Source organism: Salmo salar, chromosome ssa03 (assembly GCF_905237065.1).
Source record: "Salmo salar chromosome ssa03, Ssal_v3.1, whole genome shotgun sequence".
NCBI lineage: Eukaryota > Metazoa > Chordata > Actinopteri > Salmoniformes > Salmonidae > Salmo > Salmo salar.
Genome location: NC_059444.1, coordinates 73120568 through 73137175, shown reverse-complemented (window position 1 = coordinate 73137175; position 16608 = coordinate 73120568). Strand labels below are relative to the sequence as shown.

Here is a 16608-nt window from a genome sequence, read left to right as displayed (position 1 = left end):
ATTTTCCATTCTAAATCCATTTCCTCCCTCCCCTCTTTTTTTCTGCCCATCCACAAAAGCAGCCTTTCCAGGAGGGCCATCAATCTTCTTCAAGGAGAGCAGAGCCAGAGAGCGCTAAGGCTACGGCAGATTACCATCTCTCCTTACTGATCACTGCTGCTGCTCACTGGACAACACGGGGAGGGAGGCACAGGGAGGGAGATCGTGGTTGGAGCGCCAAACTGGGAGAGAGCTACACCCACCAAATCTGCAAAAGGTATTTACATCCCAATTCAGAGGTTTATACATTTAAATCCAACTGAGAACTCCCTACCTGTCCAACCCACACCTGTCTGTCTGTCCCCTGAGAGGACTCAGAACCTATACGGACAGAGCATTTTGCTAGGTTTTCTATAGATAGACTAAAGACTAGAAGTGGGTCTTATCTATATGTAATGACAGGGTAGAGGTAATAGCCCAGTGATTGTGGGGATCCATAACCAGCCTACAAGGGTCGGCTTCCACTTCCAGCCTGTGAGATACGGTAGAGTTAGAGGGAGAGTAGAGGACAAGTGAGGGGCAGATAAGATAGAGGTGGAAGAGAGGGGAGCATTATGCGTTAGGTAGAGGCTGGGAGGCAGGGGGGCATTGAAGCAGCTGATGTTTATTCACTTGTCAAAATGCTACAGGCAAAGACATGCGAGGTGTGCCTTCTGGAGACTTCAGGGCAGAACAGAGAGGGTTAGGGGTGTGTGTGTGTAGCTAAGGGGAGGTATTATGGTGTTAGTGTGGGGGGTGTTAGGTATGTCTTTACAGGCCAGGATTAGGGGGATGAGGCAGAGAAGAGACGTGACCTTGCAGCCAAGAGGGTTTTTTTACGCGACGCCTCACAATAATCCACACACCCACCCACAAACACACGCCTGTGCCACCACCAAGGCCAGTCCTCTACTCTAGAGAAAGGCTGGTGGAGAGGAGGGGGTGAGGACTGAGCGACAAGGGCTCAGATCTTATATATCTCAATGCCATCTTCGGTAACCCCCTGCAAGTTCAAAATCTAACTGGAATAATAAGAATCACTAATATCATTCTGCAATGTAAGGCTCTGTCCTTGTTTCTCCCTCTGAAAGCAGGGTCATCTCAGCTTGGATAAGAACCTAAGCACCAGGATAGCTTTATACAGTTATCCTATAATGTAATGCAATGCCTCTTCCTCCTCACTGAGGTTAAGGCTTTATACAGTTATCCTATAATGTAATGCAATGCCTCTTCCTCCTCACTGAGGTTAACCTGTTGGGGCTAGGGGGCAGTATTTGCACGGCCAGATAAAAAACATACCCGATTTAATCTGGTTACTACTCCTGCCCAGTAACTAGAATATGCATATAATTATTGGCTTTGGATAGAAAACACCCTAAAGTTTCTAAAACTGTTTGAATGGTGTCTGTGAGTATAACAGAACTCATTTGGCAGGCCAAAACCTGAGAAGATTCCTTACAGGAAGTGGCCTGTCTGACCATTTCTTGCCCTCCTTGATCATCTCTAACAAATACAGGGGATCTCTGGCATGACGTGACACTTCCTACGGCTCCCATGGGCTCTCAGAAGGCATGAAAAAGCTGAACAATGTAATTCCATCCCCAGGCTGAAACACATTAGCGCGTTTGGCAAGTGCTCTATCAGAGGGCCATTAGACTGAGGCTCGTGCATGAGGGGATAGCATGCTTTTACTTTCACTCTCTTTGTAATAAAAAACGTTTTCCCGGTCGGAATATTACCGCTTTTTTACGAGAAAAATGGCGTAAAAATTGATTTTAAACAGCGTTTGACATGCTTCGAAGTACGGTAATGGAATATTTCGATTTTTTTTGTCACGAAATGCGCCATGCTCGTAACCCTTATTTACCCTTTCGGATAGTGTCTTGAACGCACGAACAAAACGCCGCTATTTGGATATAACAATGGATTATTTGGGACCAAACCAACATTTGTTATTGAAGTAGAAGTCCTGGGAGTGCATTCTGACGAAGAACAGCAAAGGTAATAACATTTTTCTTATAGTAAATCGGACTTTGGTGAGTGCTAAACTTGCTGGGTGTCTAAATAGCTAGCCCTGTGATGCCGGGCTATCTACTTAGAATATTGCAAAATGTGCTTTCACCGAAAAGCTATTTTAAAATCGGACATATCGAGTGCATAGAGGAGTTCTGTATCTATAATTCTTTAAATAATTGTTCTGTTTTTTGTGAACGTTTATCGTGAGTATTTAGTAAATTCACCGGCAGTGTTCGGTCGGAATGCTAGTCACATGCTAGTCACATGCTAATGTAAAAAAGCTGGTTTTTGATATAAATATATACTTGATTGAACAAAACATGCATCTATTGTATAACATAATGTCCTAGGGTTGTCATCTGATGAAGATCAAAGGTTAGTGCTGCATTTAGCTGTGGTTTGGGTTTGTGACATTATATGCTAGCTTGAAAAATGGGTGTCTGATTATTTCTGGCTGGGTACTCTGCTGACATAATCTAATGTTTTGCTTTCGTTGTAAAGCCTTTTTGAAATCGGACAGTGTGGTTAGATAAAGGAGAGTCTTGTCTTTAAAATGGTGTAAAATAGTCATATGTTTGAAAAAATGAAGTCTTTGCATTTTTGAGGTATTTGAATATCGCGCCACGGGATTACACTGGCTGTTGAGTAGGTGGGACGCAAGCGTCCCACCTAGCCCATAGAGGTTAAGGCTTTATACAGTTGTCCTATAACTTAATGCAATGTCTCTTCCTCCTCGCTGAGGTTAAGGCTTTATACAGTTATCCTATAATGTAATGCAACACCTCTTCCTCCTCACTGAGGTTAAGGCTTTATACAGTTGTCCTATAACTTAATGCAACACCTCTTCCTCCTCACTGAGGTTAAAGCTTTATACAGTTATCCTATAACTTAATGCAACACCTCTTCCTCCTCACTAAGGTTAAGGCTTTATACAGTTATCCTATAATGTAATGCAACACCTCTTCCTCCTCACTGAGGTTAAGGCTTTGGGGGTGTTGCCAACTTTCAGTACGCTGTCACCTTGTTGTCTGGGGATCAGAGTTGAGGACAGAGGTTATACTTAGAGCTGTCTACATAATGTACGTCCCTCCACAGCGCTGACTTGGGATCAGTAGCTCTGCTCGGGGCCTCTGTGCCACACGGCGGGGAGGAGAGGTATGGCTCAGCGCTAAAGACTGACACTAACTTAATCACTGATAATTGAGTCGACTGCTGGGGAAGGTGCAACATTAAAAGGGGCAATCCGCAGTTGAGGGATGGGGCTGGAGAAAATGTAACCACTACGAAATTCATAGGCAGAGCTATGAATGCAAGGACTGACAAAATGTAAGTTTGAACTATGTTTTGTTTACAAACATTGGAGTAAAACAAGCTTATATTTTGGGTTCTCATGGGGTACGACAGTAGTACTAAGCTCATGATGCATTTCTAAGCTATATTCTTCAAGAATCAAATGGGTACTTATCATTCATACGTTTTAACAAATGGATGCCGCAACTGCAGATTGCCCATTTAAAGGATAAAAACGGTAGGCAGGGCTGGCTCAGCCTGTCATTGGGTGTCTAATCACTGAGAAGACACACACACACACACACATCAGATCACTATCGGCTATTAGCTCAGAACTACTCAGAACCCTCAAAGGGGCTTTGATCAGTCGAGGGGCGAGGAGAGCGAACAGACAGAGGGGGGGCGAGGACACAGCCCACACACACCGTCAGAGGAGCGAGGGACAGAGAGACAGACACACAGACAAGATGAGTGTCCTTCCCTGTCATCAGGACCCTGAGGTGTCCAAGGAGATGACAGTGGGGCATATTCAAAGGGCTGTCTGCCTCCATAGCTGCCCCCAAGAAGGTTGGATCAATTACACTGTAATGGCTTAAGTTAGGCTGCTACCCCCAAAGTCAGGGTGCTACCCCCAAAGTTAGGTTGTAACCCCATTCCATGGCCTTCAATATCATCAATTTGAGCAACACATGCTCTTGCTAGTGATCCCAGCATCAGTTTTAGTGAGTGATGAGACAGGTGAAGTGACAGTGGGTTGTATAAAGCCTATACCAGTGGGTTGTGTATAGCCTATAGATAGCTGGTGAGTGGATTTATGAAGATGGAGGGGTTCTGTAATAGAGTGTAGATGAATTGACCAAACTCCACCCTTCCCTGACCATAGGGAGCATGTCTGGGAGAATGAGACTGGAGATCTGTCATACTGTCTGGAGCTGACAGGGTTAAATATCAACTGATAAAACTACTGCTCTATCGAACGTCACAAGCAGAGAGAGGACAAGCTCTTCCCTCTAATTAAGAGTTTCTCCCACAAATGCTGACACCATCACACTGCCAAATTAAAGGTTTTTGAGCACACAGACAATGACAATCACATGCACACGTTTCTTTCTTGTGCCGCAACATCCATACAATTTGCTGTCGTGGCTCAGTGCATGGATATCGTGAGATCAAAGATTTTACAGATCGAATGAGATACTTTAGCGGTGGGCTGCAGGGGTCTGACATCCCCTGCCACGGAGACAGAGGTATGGAGCAATGGAGGAGAGAGAGAAAGGAAGAGAGGGAAGAAGAATGAGAGAGCGAGAATCCAAATGAAAGGCTGCCAAGCAAAAAGAGTATCTGTACACTGAAAAGCAATACAAAGCAGACATAATGAAAGAAGGGGGGTGAGATAGATTGGCAATATGTGAGAGAAGTAAGCACAGCATACATCATATACATTGAGATTGTATTTCTGAAATGGGCAGAAGAATATAGATTTAAGTTTAAGTACAATGCCTCACACAAAAATCACAATATCAAACAATTACTCTGATCAGAATTGGATCAGAGGCCAACAGAGTAATGTTTTATTTAGGGATGTGCCAAATGGACATTTTTTCTTAACGTTTAAATTGCCATGTTTGGGGAGGGGGGGGGTTCCATTTAAAATGATAAGAAAAAAAATTTAATAACCAACATTTATTCATAATGCAAATGGTCCTATTACAGATGTATGACCGTTTGTGCAATGAAGTTATATCTACCGCGACCCTTTACACACACAGAACGCAACACAGTAACATGTCCATAATTGATCACTTTGACAATTAAAAAAAAGTGCCGCATCAGCAGCGTATGTACCTTTTCAGACACTAAAATTTTGCTCCAGCATAGAATGTTCAATTGTTTCCCTGACAACAAACGTTGCTGATTGATGCTGCTGTGTTGTTTATGCTGTTTTTTATGGTAGGGTAGATAGAAGTGCTTTCTTTCTACTAAATGTCTTCGTAAGTCGTGATAATTAACATACTTTAAAGTACTTTTTTTAGTCAGAGCACAGGCAGCAGGCATGCTAGGATTGAAAGTTCTGGACGCCTAGTGATGGAAAGTAGTCCCGCTTCGACATTACTTTACAGACAAATAAAATGGCATTCATGTCTCCAGAGAAAGTTTCTTGTCAGCGTTTAAAAAGCCGTAGTGTAGCCTGCCCTAACAGACAAACAAGCATGTCGTAACCAAGGCGCTTACAAGAGGACACATATCATTATATCTGAAAAGGGTAATCAATACACGCTACACCAGTAGCCTACTGTAATTTCATATGAGACAGTAACACCCCTACCCACTAAGCAACTAAGAGAAGCCTACCCCGTGCAAGACTGGCCCAAAGATACTGTATACTGCCAACACCAGTGCCATGAATAGCCTAAGCATGTAGAATATCCTCGCAACAGACCAAAGACTGAACACACACTTGGGTCATTAGCGAAGAGAAAGAGCAGGCAGGCCAGCATGAGGGAGAGAGAGGAGGGGCAGGCAGAACCATATACATCTTGGGAATCTGCATCTCACAAGGTCTTAATTGTCTTCCATGCCTTGCAAATTCACCACAGTAGCCTAAAGTTCACCTCTTCCTCTCTGAATTAATTTAAATTACACTACCTTCCCTAGGCCTTTATAGCCATAGTCTAGTAAGGCTATGACAAAGAGAAAAAATAAATAAATACAAATTTAAAAAGTGTGATAACTGCACTGTGACTTTAATTTGTAGGGTGGGGGTTCGGTTAAGGATTTTTCTTAACGTTAAGGATCCCAACTTCATTTAAAATGTTCACACCCCTAGTTTTATTAATGTTCAGGAAAAAAAATCCTACATGTCAAAATGTAGGTGATATGCATATTGGCTACAGCTTCATGTCCAAACCGATACTGACATGAGGTGCCAGAAAATGTGGCCAAACTTTAATGAGACTTAATTACAAAAATATAGTGATGATTGACAAATATAATGAAGGATAATTAACATGAGCATGTAAAGGCTTGATTCTGTCGACATACTGGAGGCACGGTTCCTTCAGATCAAATGGTCACAAGACTGGAGAGTGAAGGACAGTGCCTGTGGCGCACCACACGTCACCCACCTTAAATCTGAGCAGGGAAGGTTAGCATTTTAAATCTATTTGACCATAAACATAATTGTTTAAAACCTGGACATTTAATGTAATTTGAAGCATGTACCTTCTTTCAAAGTAGCCTAGCATAGCCAAAATACAACCATAGAAATGTTGAGGGAATTATTTTATTAACACTTAATACACCATTGAAAACAGCATGATTCTCATGTTCTACTGGTTTTAAAGTCAACGTTATTTTATTGTCCAACAGCATAATCCTAGTCATATTAGTAAGCCATGCTAGTTAATGCATCTTTAGATCTCCCCTTAATTTTTACATGAAACCACTGGTGCATGCGGTGCGCTTTTGAGAAAGATGTTTTCCTGCTAATTGCATTTTGGAACATCCACGGATAGCCTACAGCCATGTGCGCATTGTTGAGCTTCTAATATAAAGAAAAAAAACTATCAACATTTTAAGCTAAATGGTCTGATCTGTTGCATCAGCCACATTGGGGATTTTAGTTTTTTTTATGTGCAGTGGTTGGATGAATTTTAAAACAGTCCATTTTAAAACAGACATTTATCATCATCACAGGGACAATGGGACTCCCTTAATGTCGAGCCCTGTAGGGAAAAGTATTTTGTAGTAATTGTAAAGTTGCACTATTTTATAGGCTACCAAGGGTGGCTAACCATCCTCCAGGAGAGCCTTAAAGGGGCAGTGTTGTATTTTGAGATAGGCTCGACTACGCAAAGAGTGTAGCATACATTTTGGTCTGAGTCTCTATGGTAAAAAAAGATAGTAATGCATGGCTCCTTGCATCATACAATGACGTGCAAATGGTGTTAGTGGCATGACAAGCAAAAAGTTAATGTCTAGCCCTGCCACTCTATATTCCCTTGACAAGATCTCCACAGCGATGTCAGCTCTGCCTCATGAATATTCATCCACTTCATTAACACATAAGTGGAGAAACAACATATTGCATGAGCCTGACATTATTTGGAGAGATGGGAGGAAGAGAGAAAAGGAATAAAATACAAATGGGACAGACGCTAGAGAAAGAGGAGAGAGTCCGCTAATAGAGACAGACAACACAATAACTTTACTGAACCTCAAGAGTACCAGAAAGTTGTCCTACATTATTCCAAGATCCAGCAGCCCCCTCTCCCCCAATTCCAAACCGAGATAAGTCTCTCTAAAAGCAGGAGCAAAGGCAAGGACATCAGGCTGGGAATTACATGCCATTGTACCTTGGAAATCCTCCAGGAACAAAGGCGACAAAGAGCTACAATTTCTCTGCTCATGTCTGGCTGCACACACAATGAACGGCTAAGTGCAGCGTGGAGGACGCCACAGAGCAATCTACTGTCATTCTACTGCCATTCAGCCAGAGAAGAGAGTCTGCAACCTGGTGTTGTTTTTCCAACCTGCCCCCCCAAATACACACACTCAATCACACAAGTGTAGAAAGAATGTATGTTTCCTGCACATAGGTTATGCAAACCCACAACAGAGACATGGCCAAATCCACTTAGCTACAGACACACACTGACAAACCTACACACAAACAATATTATTTTCTCTTTATTCTGTAATGCCAGTGAATCTCTTAACCTGTTATGGATAGGGGGCAGTATTTTCACGTCCGGATAAAAAAAACGTACCCGATTTTAAAATACATTTTTATGGAATTTTTCTCGTAAAAAAGCGATAATATTCCGACCGGGAAAGCGTGTTTACGTTCAAAGAGAGAGAAAATAAAAACATCTCGTGCACGAGCCCCAGTCTGATGATCCTCTGACCGGCCAATATCCAAACGCGCTAATGTTTTTCAGCCAGGGGCTGCCTCGATATCATTCAGCTTTTTCCCGGGTTCTAAGAGCCTATGGGAGCCGTAGGAAGTGTCACGTTACAGCAAAGATCCTCAGTCTTCAATAAACAGAGCCAAGAAGAACAAGAACTTGTCAGACAGGCCACTTCCTGTAAGGAATCTTCTCAGGTTTTTGCCTGTCATATGAGTTCTGTTATACTCACAGACACCATTCAAACAGTTTTAGAAACTTTAGGGTGTTTTCTATCCAAAGACAATAATTATATGCATATTCTAGTTACTGGGCAGGAGTAGTAACCAGATTAAATCGGGTACGTTTTTTATCCGGCTGTGTAAATACTGCCCCCTAGCCCCAACAGGTTAAGAGGGACAGCCATGGGGGAAATCTCCATTCTCTAGTGATGTCCTCAGAGACCAGTGAGACAGCACACGATATTTCCCAGCTAACTTCTTTGATGACTGAAAAAGTGGGCCGCTTTGGGGAAGCGATAAGACAAAATCAGTCGTCACCCAAAAACTTTGTCCGGCCTTGTCCCCAGCTTTTTAAGGGCTGCAGAGCGAGGGCCTCGGACAAAAATACCCAACTATAATTGGAACACGGCCCAGGAATCGATACTGCTGCTCGAGTAACGGTCCTCAGCCAGAGCCATTTCATATTATACCCTCCATACCTGTTTCTCTGAGAGAAAAAAAGAAAGAAACTCAATTTCAGAATGGTATGAACTATCGATTTCACTACCGCAATCCTCTTCCACCCCCAACATCACCTCCCTCTCCCCCATCTCACTCGCTCTCTCTATACCTCCACCTCCTATATAACTCCTTTTCTCGTTCCATCTTATCTAGATTTGTTCATCTTTTTATCTCCATCTTTGCACATAACACTCACTCCACCTGCATTAAACCAGTTCCTCTCACTTCCAATTTACTAGACAATAGTTTAGCATCTCCCTCTGTAAAGTCTCACTTATCTTTCTCACTCCATCCGTCTGTCTGGGCATCTCTTTGCATAATTTCCCCTTTGACCTTGAATTTACACGGCGCTTAAACCCTGTTTAACCCAATCCTCAGAAATACTACCCCTAGATGGGTGATTCATTCCCCAAATACCAAACAGCCATATGGATATTACCTTTGAATTCAACTGGCCTCACATCACAACAGCAAGATGGTCTACTGCTGCTTTCCAAGCTCAAATGGCAGTAAATACCAGCACGATTAGATCTGACTTTGGGGCCACGGCCACTTCTAAATCACTGCATTGTCATTGATATTCAGATAGCTTCCCGGGGTCAGCGGCAAGGCTACTCGGCCAGGGAGAAGATGGCCTCTAGCCCCCAGACCAGGCCAGCCTCCAGCCCACACTCTCCACACCCAGCCAGACGCTCACTAAGCTAAACCGCCACCAGCACAGCAAAGCAGCACATTTAAATACATCTAAATGGCAGATGGAGTGAGCTGTGCACGGTTTCCCGATACCGAAGGAATTTACACTTATGAGTGTTTTAACAATGCATCTTTCCTATAACGGCCAAAGACGTAACAGGCGTTTCCCAAATCACCACGCAGAGAGAATGGTCGCTAAGTGAGTTGTAGGAGCATGTGTCGATACTGATAGGCTGGAAAGAAAAGGCAGTGCTGCTCTCGGATCAGCTTTCTCCATTAATCTTGCCTTAACATAAGAATGATTTCACAATACTGACGACGGATCAGAACTTAGAAGTTACCACCTAAGGCTGCAAATATTGAGGCGTCTTATTCTAATGCTTACCCAATACAAATGCACTAAGTCACCGATTTGGCACATCATTGCGCATGTTAGGCTACACATCATGAAATATACTGAGGCAAATTAGAGAACAGGAAGTGGAAATCTGATGTGTGGAATCACTTTCAAGCCTTTGCCATTGAAACACACAGGGACTTATTAATCATTTAGCACTTCCTAAGGCTTCCACTAGATGTCAACAGTCTTTACAAAGTGGTTTGAGTCTTCTATGGTAGAAACTGACCCAAAGAGAGGCTTGGGAAGTTGGTCACAGGGGGAGGGCCATTACTACTATGACGCGGGCGCCCATGGGAACCCTTTTGTTCCGAAACGTTTAGTAAGACAATGCAATCGTCCGCCTTGAATATTATTGAAGCTCTGGTTGAAAAAGGCCCTAAAGATTCATGTTATACAACGTTTGACATGTTTGAACGAACGTAAATATATATTTTTTGCACATTCGTGAGGACAAGTCCCGCGCGCTTCAGTACATTATGAGTAGCCTTTGGAACGCGCTAACAAGAAGGAACTATTGGGACATAAATTTACTTTTTCGAACAAAACTACATTTGTTGTGGACCTGGGATGCCTGGAAGTGCCTTCTGATGAAGATAATCAAAGGTAAGGGAATATTTACAATAGTATATTTGATTTTAGATGGTTCCAAGATGGCGCTAACATGTATCGCCTAGCCTATTTTTCTGAGCATACCACGTCGTTTATTGCAAAGTGTGATTTCCCAGTAAAGTTATTTTTAAATCTGGCAATGCGGTTGCATTCACGAGATGTTAATCTATAATTCTTTGAATGACAATATTACATTTTAACAATGTTTTAGAATAGTATTTTTGTAAATTGTAGCGCTGATTCACCGGAAGCATTTGAGGGAAAATATTTTCTGAACGTCACGCGCCGATGTAAAATGCTGTTTTTATACATAAATATGAACTTTATCGAACAAAAAAATGCATGTATTGTGTAACATGATGTCCTAGAAGTGTCATCTGATGAAGATTGTCAAAAGGTTAGTGCTGCATTTAGCTGTGTTTTGGGTATTTGTGATGCATGCTAGTTGCTTTGAAAATGGCAGTGTGATTTTTTTTGGCAGGGTACTCTCCTAACATAATCTAATGTTTTGCTTTTGCTGTAAAGCCTTTTTGAAATCGGACAACGTGATTCGATTCAGGAGAGGTGTATCTATAAAATGGTGTAAAATAGTCATATGTTTGAGAAATTGAAGTTATGAGGTATTTGTATTTCGCGCGACGCGATTCCACTGGCTGTTGACTAGGGTGGGACGCAAGCGTCCCACGTTCCCAGACAGGTTAAGGAAAAAGCTTGGATTTAACAATGCTCCTACGAAGGCTCTAACGATGAACTTAGCCTTATGATGCTTTTAGGAAACCGGCCCTGGTTTGTGTTTCACTTTAAAATGGATGCCATAATGTAATGGAAGAGCAGCAGGCTTGGTGTTAGTCTGGCTGAAAAAAATGGCCTGGCGTCTCTTTAAGGTGACTAAAAACATCCACTTCATCTGTGTCACTCCTGCTCCCATCCTGTTATTGGAATGCAGGAATGAGCAGTGGAAAACCATTAGATACCGCCACTGTCTGCATCAGTCACACGCACACAAAATACATTTCATCCCACACATCCAAAACAGCCAATAGCACAGGCAGGCGTTTGCGGCCCCAATCCATATTTCAATTTCCAACCTCTCAGCAAACTAATTCAATACTTGTTGCATTCCCTCACAAGTAATCAGCATTGTGAGAAATGGGCTTCTTCTAAAGCTGCACCTGTAGTGTCACACTGACTCACATTTACTGGAGCTGCGCACACACACACACACACACACACACACACACACACACACACCTATTACCACCATTATCCACATATATACACAGGTGGAAAGACACAGTTACACAACTAAACTGCCTGGACGCACACTCCGGTGCTCTTCTCACGGCTCTGTGGCCATGTGGAAGCTGAGGCAGGCGGGTATTAGCAACAAATTTAGGAGCTTAAACAGCGACAGCTTTACGATTCCTGAGCGGCCTCTACCACTCCATTGCTGTCAGATTACATTAGCTTGCCCTCCGCCATGCACTTCGATTGGCTGTTATTCCTAGCAGTTAAAGAAGCACCTCACGTAAATAAAACAAAGTGTTCTGTCCTGTGGATGGTGTGTAGAGTGCATCTCCGCTAAATCGAGTGCTGACCAATTTAACATATCATAACATAGAATGGATGGATGGAGTTGGCTGGGAAGTGATGGCTGGCTAGGAGTTTGTGTGCAGTGAAACGACTAGGTAGGTACTGCAGAACCGGTAACTTTTGAAGTGTTCCATCGCCAGTCATGGTCATTAAGGTGTTGTGCAACGGAAATTTCTTTTACCATTTTGGCCTAATCACTGACTACAGCCTGACTAACTACGGAACTCTGTGCCTGCTCTGAGGATCCTTTCCTGTCAACGCAGTCTGGAAGCATGTACAAAATGTGTCTTCATATAGAGAAGCACATTCCTGTTGACAACCACAGGGGTTTCCTTACCGTTATGAGATGGCTGCCTCTCAGCACAGCCACACTGACTGGTGAGGCCAGCATGTCAAATCAAGGTAAGTACTCTAGTCAGACAAGTACTCCACTCACACCAAAATGACTTTCCCAGTTAAACAGCTGCCAAGATGAAGTCTCTGCACTCAAGCCACAACTAAACACCTGTCTGTCTTCAGACTTTCACAGGCCCCATTTTCATCAACAGAGCCAAAACTCTGACTTACACTGAAATAGTGTAGGCCTATCAGTTTTGAGGTGTCTGTTGGAGCAGGTGTGTGGCAGGTGAATGAGTACTTCTAGCGCAGCTCCTTGCGGGCAGCTTTTAGGACTGGGACTGTAATGGGTGTCCCAGTAGTTGTTATCTATGCTGTCTCAGAGCATACCTCCCTAAACCACTCAGATGCTCAACTAAACTCCAACATGGCTCCCTCAGTTTCAACCTGCATGTGTTTACAATCTGGAAAAATGCTGAAGGACCACACAAGAATGATTGAGAATTCCCACAGCACTTCATGTACTAAAACTAATCTTGCATCAACATTTTATTTGGTGAAATACCAGCTGTGCCCCAAAACGCCCACTTAAAAAACATCTGCCATCGTAATTTCCTCTGTCTGTGCATGGTTAACCATATTGACAATTTCACAGTTTGCTCATCTTTAGGCAGGACCTTATTCTGCAATGCAGCAACCCCTCAGCCTGCTCTTCACATTATCTATGGAGCTCAGTTTCTGGCAAAGGCCACTGTGCCGCACAACTCATGCAAACAAATACGGGATACAAGTGATGGTCACTATTTGGCAGGATACGGGCAGTTGTGGGATGGTGGCTTCAGAGCAAATTGTGGGTTCATAATGTGGCAACAACAAAAAAATATGCTTTTACTGACGCACAGGGCCCCTGTGAGAATTACTCATGTATTCATTTCTAGGAATAATCTACCTCTTTCCCGCACACCAACTACATAAAATGAATCCTTCCTTCACAAGTGGTCAAACTAAAACCAGCTGTCAAACCATTGTCAGACAAGCGCGAGGCAGCGTAGATTGGCTAGCTAACTAGCTCAGCTGGCTAACCAACTAGCTAGTAAGCTGGCTAAGTAGGAAACTACAACAAGTAGTTTGCTACATTTTAGCACGATTAGCTAATGTTTGGTAGACGATTTGTCAGGGCTTGCTTCCGACGAGCTAGCTACCAGACTGCTGGCTAGTTAACTAGCTAGCTAGCTAGCGAGCTAACGTTAGCTAGCTAAGTGTAGCTTGCTATCTTGAACATCAACAGTCGAGATTGTTGAGAAGGTAAAATAGATAGATACAAGTTGGCTAAGTGCCTTCCGTATTCCTGTTAGATACCAAACTCACACGTTCACTGGTGTTTGGTCTCAGAATGAAAGCGAGTACAAGCAAAGTTTAGAATTTGTTCAAAGCAATGTTCCCTTTTGTTTTAAAACTCACCTTTTTTCAGTCTGTTCCACGGCAGGATATGATTTTTTTTTGTCAGCACTGGCACTCTACATCCGGGTTATGCCTGTGACGAAAGCATGCACGCCCATACCAAAACATTGCCATGCTTTGTAATTTTAGCTAAATACTTTATTCATGAAAGTACATGTCTTATTAATACATTTATTCATGTAAATATAAGAGTCAAAAACCTCTTTATTCTTTTTGAGAATTAAATTGAACAATAAATATACACAATTCATTCTTCTCATAGCAAAAAAAACAATCAAGACACATTATTGTTTTAATGTATTGTCTGTATTCCCCTCACTGTCGTTTGTAATGCTTGTTTTCTCTGTTGTAAACTCATTGTTTTTCTATATATTTTGAATTGGTTTACAATAAAGTATAAATTATATATATATAATTGCCATGCTGTGATAGGACAGTCAGTATGTGAAAAAGCCTGACTATACAGTCTTCTTCTTCCACTTCTTCTTCTTCTTCAATAAAATGACATAACAATAACGAGGCTATATACAGGGGGTACCGGTCCCGAGTCAATATGCTGGGATACAGGTTAGTCGAGGTCATTTGTACATGTAGGTAGGGGTAAAGTGACTACGCATAGATAATAAACAGTGTAGTAGCAGCAGTGTAAAAACAGTGTAAATAGTCCGGGGAGCCATTTTATTAATTGTTCAGCAGTTTTATGGCTTGGGGTAGAAGCTGTTAAGGAGCCTTTTGGACCTAGACTTGGCGCTCCGGTACCGCTTGTTGTGCGGTAGCAGAGAGAACAGTCTATGACTTGGGTGACTGGAGTCTTTGACAATTTTTTGGGCCTTCCTCTGACACCGCCAAGTATATAGGTCCTGGATGGCAGGAATCTTGGACCCAGTGATGTATTGGGCCGTATGCACTGCCCTCTGTAGCACCTTATGGTCAGATTCCGAGCAGTTGCCATATCAAGAGGTGATACAACCGGTCCGGATGCTCTCGATGGTGCAGCTGTAGAACCTTTTGAGGATCTGGGGACAAATGCCAAATCTTTTCAGTCTCCGAAGGGAGAAAAGATGTTGTCGTGCCCTCTTCATGACTGTCTTTGTGTGTTTGGACCATGATAGTTTGTTGGTGATGTGGACACCAAGGAACTTGAAATTCTCGACCCGCTCCACTACAGCCCCATCAATGTTAATGGGGGCCTGTTCAGCCATCCTTTAACCTGTAGTCCACAATCATCTCCTTTGTCTTGCTCACATTAAGGGAGAGGTTGTTGTCCTGGCACCACACTGCCAGGTATCTGACCTCCTCCCTATAGGCTGTCTCATCGTTGTCGGTGGTCAGGCCCACCACTGTTGTGTCGTCAGAAAACTTAATGATGGTGTTGGAGTCGTGCTTAGCCACGCAGTCGTGGGTTCACATGGAGTACAGGAGGGGACTAAGCACACACCCCTGAGGGGCCCCCGTATGGAGGATCAGTGGCGCAGATGTGTTGTTGCCTACCATTTACCACCTGGAAGCGGCCCGTCAGGAAGTCCAGGATCCAGTTGCAAAGGGAGGTATTTAGTCCCAGGGTCCTTAGCTTAGCGATGAGCTTTGTGGGCATTATGGTCTTGAACGATGAGCTGTAGTCAATGAACAGCATTCTCACATACATGATCCTTTTGTCCAGGTGGGAAAGGGCAGGGTGGAGTGCGATTGAGATTGCGTCATCTGTGGATCTGTTGGGGCGGTATGCAAATTGGAGTGGGTCTAGGGTTTCCGGGATGATGGTGTTGATGTGAGCCATGACCAGCCTTTCAAAGCATTTCATGGCTACCGACGTGAGTGCTATTGGGCGGCAGTCATTTTGTCTGGTAACCTTCGCATTCTTGGGCACAGGGACTATGGTGGTCTGCTTGAAACATGTAGGTATTACAGAGTCGGTCAGGGAGAGATTGAAAATGTCAGTGAAGACACTTGCCAGTTGGTCCACGCAAGCTCTGAGTACAAGCCCTGGTAATCTGTTTGGCCCCGCGGCCTTGTGAATGTTGACCTGTTTAAAAGTCTTGTTCACATCGGCTACGGAGAGCGTGAGCACACAGTCGTCCGGAACAGCTGGTGCTCTCATGCATGCTTCAGTGTTGCTTGCCTCGAAGCAAGCATAAAAGTCATTGAGCTCGTCTGGTAGACTCGCGTCACTGGGCAGCTTGCGACTGGGTTTCCCTTTGTAGTCCGTAAAAGTTTGCAAGCCCTGCCATGTCAGAGCCGGTGTAGTAGGATTCAATCTTAGTCCTGTATTGACGCTTTGCCTGTTTGATGGTTGTCTGAGGGCATAGCGGGATTTATTTTAAGTGTCCGGATTAGTGTTCCGCTCCTTGAAAGCGGCAGCTCTAGCCTTTAGCTCGGTGTGGATGTTGCCTGTAATCCGTGGCTTCTTGTTGGGATATGTACATACGGTCACTGTGTGGACGATGTTATCGATGCAATTATTGATGAAGTCGGTGACTGAGGTGGTATACTCCTCAATGCCATTGGATGAATCTCGGAACATATTCCAGTCTGTGCTACCAAAATAGTCCTGTAGCGTAGCATC

General features: G+C 43.4%; 1 protein-coding gene across 2 annotated transcripts in view; it reads right to left on the bottom strand.

Annotated features, from left to right (window-relative positions):
* LOC106601601 (speckle-type POZ protein) overlaps positions 1-14124 on the bottom strand; it is an 86911-nt gene extending 72787 nt beyond the window's left edge. For both annotated transcript variants that reach the window (XM_045715379.1, XM_045715378.1), the window contains exon 1: positions 14046-14124. The gene's annotated coding sequence lies outside the window, so the exon portion shown is untranslated. The remainder of the gene's footprint in view (positions 1-14045) is intronic.
* Positions 14125-16608: the final 2484 nt, after the last annotated feature.